Source organism: Heterocephalus glaber, unplaced genomic scaffold (assembly GCF_053883595.1).
Source record: "Heterocephalus glaber isolate CG9 unplaced genomic scaffold, H.glaber_assembly_v1.0 deba00001547, whole genome shotgun sequence".
Taxonomy (NCBI): domain Eukaryota; kingdom Metazoa; phylum Chordata; class Mammalia; order Rodentia; family Bathyergidae; genus Heterocephalus; species Heterocephalus glaber.
The window spans coordinates 642,999-649,113 of NW_028258340.1; the positions used below are offsets into that span (position 1 = coordinate 642,999).

A 6,115-nucleotide genomic window follows, 5' to 3' on the forward strand; every position below is an offset into this window, starting at 1 on the left:
TTAGGGAGAAGTCCCGGGGGGAGTCTTCTTGCTTCAGTGATCTGGGTAGGGCCGACCATGGTATATCCTGCCCCTCTAATGCCATCTTTTATAAAACTGCTGCCATCAGTAAATCATGTGCTAGTCATCCCTGTCAAAGTCTAGTTGGGGCAGCAGCCCTAATTCTGAGCCATAATTTTTTCACACCTATGTTCTATCTGTTGGTTAGTTTGGAGGAGGGTGGTTGGGCATAAAATGGTATAAGACCGAAGAGAGACATCTGAATTTTTAGTAAGATTGGCCTGATACTTACTGTACCTTTCTCCAGTGATCCATATATGTGCCTTGAGATCTAACAGAGCCTTAATCTGATGTGCAGTTAGAACTAAGAGCTTTTGCCCCTAGGTTATCTTAGACGCTTCCTTGACTAAGAGTGCCACAATGGCTGTTGCTCACAGGCAACTAGGCCAGCCCTGTGTCACTCCATCTAGTCACTTGGAAAAGTAGGAACTGGTCAGCTTTCAAGGCCCAGATGCTGAGTTAGTAATCCCCAAACGACTCCCTATTTTTCAGGAATGAAGCAAGAAAAGAGCTGAGTTAGGTCTCAGATTCATAATGCTGGGTGGGCCTTGTATCAGGGTACATTTTAAGGCCTTAAAGCCTCTTGAGTGGCTGCTGTTCATTTTAAGGGTTTAGTTTCTGGTCCTTGAGTTGCATCATATAAGGGTCATCTATTGCTCCAAAATGCGGTATCCACATGTGGCAGAAGATGGCCATTCCAAAGAAAGCCCTTAGGTGCTGTGTAGACTCTGGAGGATCCTGACAGAAAATTGCCTCTGTTCTCCAGGGGGACAGATGTCTTTTCTTTTTCCTAGAGTTAAAATGTATCCCAGATATATCACCTTTTGTTGAAAAATCTGCACCTTATTTTGGGATACCTTGTAACCCTTTTACACTAGAAAATCAAAAGTTTGAATCATGTTTTTTCAGATAATGCCTTAGTGGGGCTACAAATGAGGGGGTTATCTCTATAGTATAGTAGACTTCCCTTTTAGAACTTTAAATCTCTCAGGTCTCCAGCTAAAGCCTGTGCAAACAAGTGGGGTTATCTCTTAAAACCCTGAGCCAAGATAGTCCAAGAATACTGTTGGCAAAGTCCCATTTGAAGATCTTCCCATTCAAAAGCAAACAAACAGTTTGGGACTAGGATTCACAAGGATGGAAAAGAAGGCATCTTTGAGATCAACGACAGGGAACTATTTAGTGTCTCCTAGGATTTGTGCTGAAAGGGTGTATGGGTCTGTTGCTAATGAGTGAATAGGCATGAGTGTCTCATTGATGGACTATTGTTAAAATGAGTGTATTGCACTTAAACTGGCATGGCACTAGTAACCCTGTAACCAAAAACATATTGATAGCGGACTTTATCCCTATTTTAGCTCCTTTCTTACGGTAATACTGTCTTTTGTGAGAATAGAGAGTAGGGACCTATAGCTGAATGACTACTTGAGTGGCATTGAGAGCCCTTCTTGGGGTACAATCCTACCATGCTCGGGGATCAACTCATGGCAGTGACATTGAACCCCTTGGGGTTAGGCTGCCTAAGTTCCTAGCAACTAGGACTTGAGTTGACCAAGTTTTGAATATCAGAGTGGCTCTGAATAGGAACAGTGTATCTCTTCCTATAACTGGTATGGGGAATTGTGGTATTACCAGAAGGTTTCTTGGAAAAAGAAATCTTCCAAACCACAGTTCAGAGTGGGGATAAAGAAGCTCTCCAGTTAACTATGTCAAAGACCACAGCAATTTAGGACAGCATGATGCTCACTCACCCCACTAAGAAAAAAGAATTGAGTAAGTCACCTCAGTGTCATGAGAAAAATAATCTGTTAGCCTGCTATTTCTAAAGTTTCGCAAGGCTCCTGTAAGGTGATGTATGCTTATGTGTGAGCCACCCAAGTTGCCTCGGGCACCATCATTCTTTGTCTGGGCTCTCTTCCCTGGCCACCATGGTGATGGATGATTTCAGCACTCTCTGAGAACAAGAGCAGTCCCTCTTTCAATGCCAAAGATCTGCGTTCTGACGGGCCCAAAAAGGATTATGTGGCTTCTGAGGGCAGTCCTTCATCCATTTGCACTTGAAGCACTCTCACTTGCTTCTATCACTCTTTGGTTTCCCTTAGTGCTGGGGGCTTTGTTAAGTAGGGCAAGGTTGGTTTTAGCTTGCCTCCATTTCTTATTCAACTCTCATTTGTTCTCTGTTTTATCATACTTACTGAAGACCAAATAAGCCACATCAACCAATTACCCGGTTGCAGTGTCTGAAGTTTTTTCCTAATATCTGGAGCTGACTGACTAATTAAATATTGCCTTAGGATAATCTGAACTTCTTGAGACTCAGAGCCTAAATTAGTGCATTTATGGAGTTACCCTTCAAGCTGGAGCTGAAAAGCAACTGGATGTTCATCAGAACCTTTAATGGACCCAGCTTACTTTAGTTCACAGGTTTGGGCATCCCTTGCTGCATACCTGCTAAAATGGCCTTGATGTATAATTTCCATTTGTCTTTTCCACCCCCTGTGTTATAATCGTATTCAGGCCCCCTTTGGGCTCCAAAAAACAGCAGTTGGCTGATTACCAGAGTTTGCAGCTGTGAAGGATTCGTCATTAGTCTCCCCAGCAGCCCTTATAATACTTTTTCTTTCTACTGCTATGCAATAAGAAACCCGGATGAATGACATCTTGCTAGGCCAGATCAAAAGCCATTGTTAGATTATGTAAATCATCAGCAAGCTTTTCTGGATCTTCAGAGGATCTACCTAGTTCATCTTGCAGTGCAGAATATCACCCAAAACAAGACTTGTTGAGCAGGCATTTAAACAGAGAGTCAGGTAGAATGGATGAGGCATTTCACAAAATGGGTTTTGTGGACAGGAGGAGTTGTAGGAAACCTAACAGGCCTATCCTCGAGTTTATGCATTACCTATCAGTGGGAACCTGAAGGCACATCTCCTAATAGTTCCTGAGCATTTCAGCCCCAGGACTGTGACTGGTAAGCATACATTATTTGGGATGAGGTCATAGAAGCCTTATCAAATCATTGCCTGTGTCAATTCTCACATGGGAACCTGACAGGGCATCCTTTAAATTATGTATAATCACTTTCAGCTCTTATCAAAGCAACCCTTGATTAAGCTGAAGTCCCTGAGGACTGGACATTTCCAGCCTCGTGTGGGTATGTGTTGCTTTCCTTTTTGAACTTTAAATCTCCCATATACCCCAACAGAGTCCAGACAAAAAATTCAGAACTGGGATGCCTTACTGTGTGCTTGCCTCCGAGCCAATTTTAAAACCATCTAATATCCTGTCGAGGGAGGGATAGCAATTCCCTATTAACAGCCTCCCTAAAACCCTGACAATCTCCCCGTAGATGTGGCGCTTAGCCTTTGGCTGAGAAACAGGCACTTCAAGAATTGATATCCCACTATCTGGAAGTCTAAGAACAGGCAATAAAAGGTTTATCCAGAAAAGAAATCCTCATCTCACTAGATGAGCCCCAGAGCACACACATCTGGTGACAAAAACTCAAAATAAATGTCAGGGACAATGTAAATTCAGTCAGCAAATACAGGTTACACATACTTTTAGATATGGGCATGAACTTGGGGCCATAGTTATCACAATAAAGCAAAACTTAGTAGGAAGGAGAGAAGTGAACCCAGGAGGAGACAGCTAGAGATGGGCATTAGGACTTGGGAGCAAAACAGTTGCCTCAACCAGAGGTGGCTCTGTTGGTGCTTCCCACAGCCATGGGCAGAAATGGTGCAAAAGTTAAAATGGAAAGCTTTTTGTCCTTTGTCTTGTGTCCTTTTCCAACTCTTTGTTTCCCTGAGTTGCTCAGCACCAAAAAGTGAAATAATTTGAGTCCTCCAATAGATGGAATCCTGAATGGGGGTGAGCGAATGAAGGGAAGCAGAATTTATTGAAGAGAGATGGAGGACAAATCTAACTCATAAAGATCACTCACCCAGGAACTAGCGATCGGCTGAGAGCGGCACAGGGCTGTGGCTTAGCAGGCCGGGCCTAGCCTGAGGCCTCGGGACTCGGCTGTGGCGCGTTGCCTGAGCGTCAGCATGATCCACGGGCAGCAGCCGGGGCCGCGATGACAGACTACAGCGAGGAGCAGCGAAAGGAGCTGGAGGCTCTGGAGTCCATCTACCCCGACTCCTTCACAGTATTATCAGAAAATCCACCCAGCTTCACCATCACTGTGACATCGGAGGCTGGAGAAAATGATGAAACTGTCCAGACTACCCTCAAGTTTACATACAGTGAAAAATACCCAGATGAAGCTCCTCTTTAGGAAATATTTTCCCAGGAAAACCTAGAAGATAATGATGTCATAGACATTTTAAAATTATTAGCATTACAGGCTGAGGAAAACCTTGGTGTGGTCATGATCTTTACTCTAGTGACAGCAGTGCAAGAAAAATTAAATGAAATAGTAGATCAGATAAAAACGAGAAGAGAGGAAGAAAAGAAACTAAAAGAAAAAGAAGCAGAAGAAGCAGAGAAGCAACTATTCCACGGCACCCCTGTTACAATTGAGAATTTCTTATGTTGGAAAGCCAAGTTTGATGCAGAACTCTTGGAAATTAAAAAGAAACAGATAAAAGAAGAGCAAGCAGGAAAAATTAAATTAAGTGGCAAACAGCTGTTTGAAACCGATCATAATCTTGACACATCTGATACCCAGTTCTCGGAGGATGCTGGAAATAATGTGGAAGGAGGTGAGTCTTTGTTCCAGGAGCTGGATGACTTGGAGCTGGAGGATGTTGAGGACAACCCAGACTACAACCATGCTGGCCCAGGGAGTGACTCAGAGGACTGATGCACCATCTCCGGAGAGCTCCACAGCCACGGCATCTGTGGCTGTGCTGAGAGGCTTTTAATTTTCCTTTCTTTTTTTCTAAGAAAAAATAACTCCCAGGAGAATATTCTTCTGATAACTTGCACCATTGAACTTAATAAACTGACCATAAAACTTCGAAAAAAAAAAAAAGATCACTCACCCAGTGTGAGCTTATGACTCAGAGACACCCCCCGCCCCCAACCACTCTCAGCACTAAGCAAGTGGCTGCTCAAGTCTACATGGTGCAGGACACACTGCCAACCGTACTCCACCAGGAACAGTGGGTCAGGCCAACCAGAAACTTCAAGGAAGCTGCCTGTTGGACTCCATCAAGGACAAAGTGTCCTGATCCTAGTTTGGGCTGCCCCCGCTTTCCCCCTATTTTGGCAACTATGACTCATCTGCTGGTTGCCTCCCTTTGGCTCAGCTCAGGTCCATTCCCATAGAAGTATGGAGAGTCGCAGTCACTGAAAGGAGATCTGCACGCTGTGAAGCTCATATGTAAAATACAACCACAAGCAATAAACAAGAGACCCTGAAAATGCAGCATTTTGCTCCACAGTCTGGCCATCTTCAAATAATGATCAGATGAGCCACTTGTCCCAGGGATCTGTCCCATGCACCCAACAAAGAGGAAGACTGAGAGCCCCTTGGAGTCAGTGGAAGTTACCTTCCTTTTTGGCCGGGATGCTTTTTGTTGCTGCCGATTGTCTGCTGATATATGGTGAGGTCTTCTGAGATCTGGTGATTTCTTCTTGGGTCTGTTGATTTTTCCTTGCTGGCTTGGCAAATGTTACCACATGATAAATCTAGCAGGTACAATCCAGGCTCTTGTACAATGAGTGAAATATTGCAAGCCCATAGTCCAAATGGCGAGTGAAAAGCAGCTACAATTATTGAAGATCAAAGGAAAAATGTGACACACAAAAAAAGTGGTACCGGGATGAAAGGAAAGCAAAAAGCACTGCACACAAAACACAGCCCACAACTCACAGATAAATCAAGGTTGTAGAATTTAAACAATATGGACCAAATTCAGGTGTCTCCCACTGAATCTCTAGGTAAGACCAAAAGGAATGATTGACCAGGTCTGGAGTCATTTTAGGGGCTCTCAACATGCATGCCTACCTCAGAATTCACTCTCACCTTAATTACACTTATCAGATGTAGTGAATACTTTTGAACCTTTAATAAGTTTTGAGTAAGGTAAATGTGACTGAAGGT

At 43.7% G+C, this 6,115-nt stretch overlaps 1 pseudogene; it reads left to right on the top strand.

Moving 5' to 3' along the window:
* The first annotated feature begins 4,122 nt into the window (after window positions 1-4,122).
* Window positions 4,123-4,885, top strand: LOC101698249 (RWD domain-containing protein 1 pseudogene; annotated as a pseudogene).
* Window positions 4,886-6,115: the final 1,230 nt, after the last annotated feature.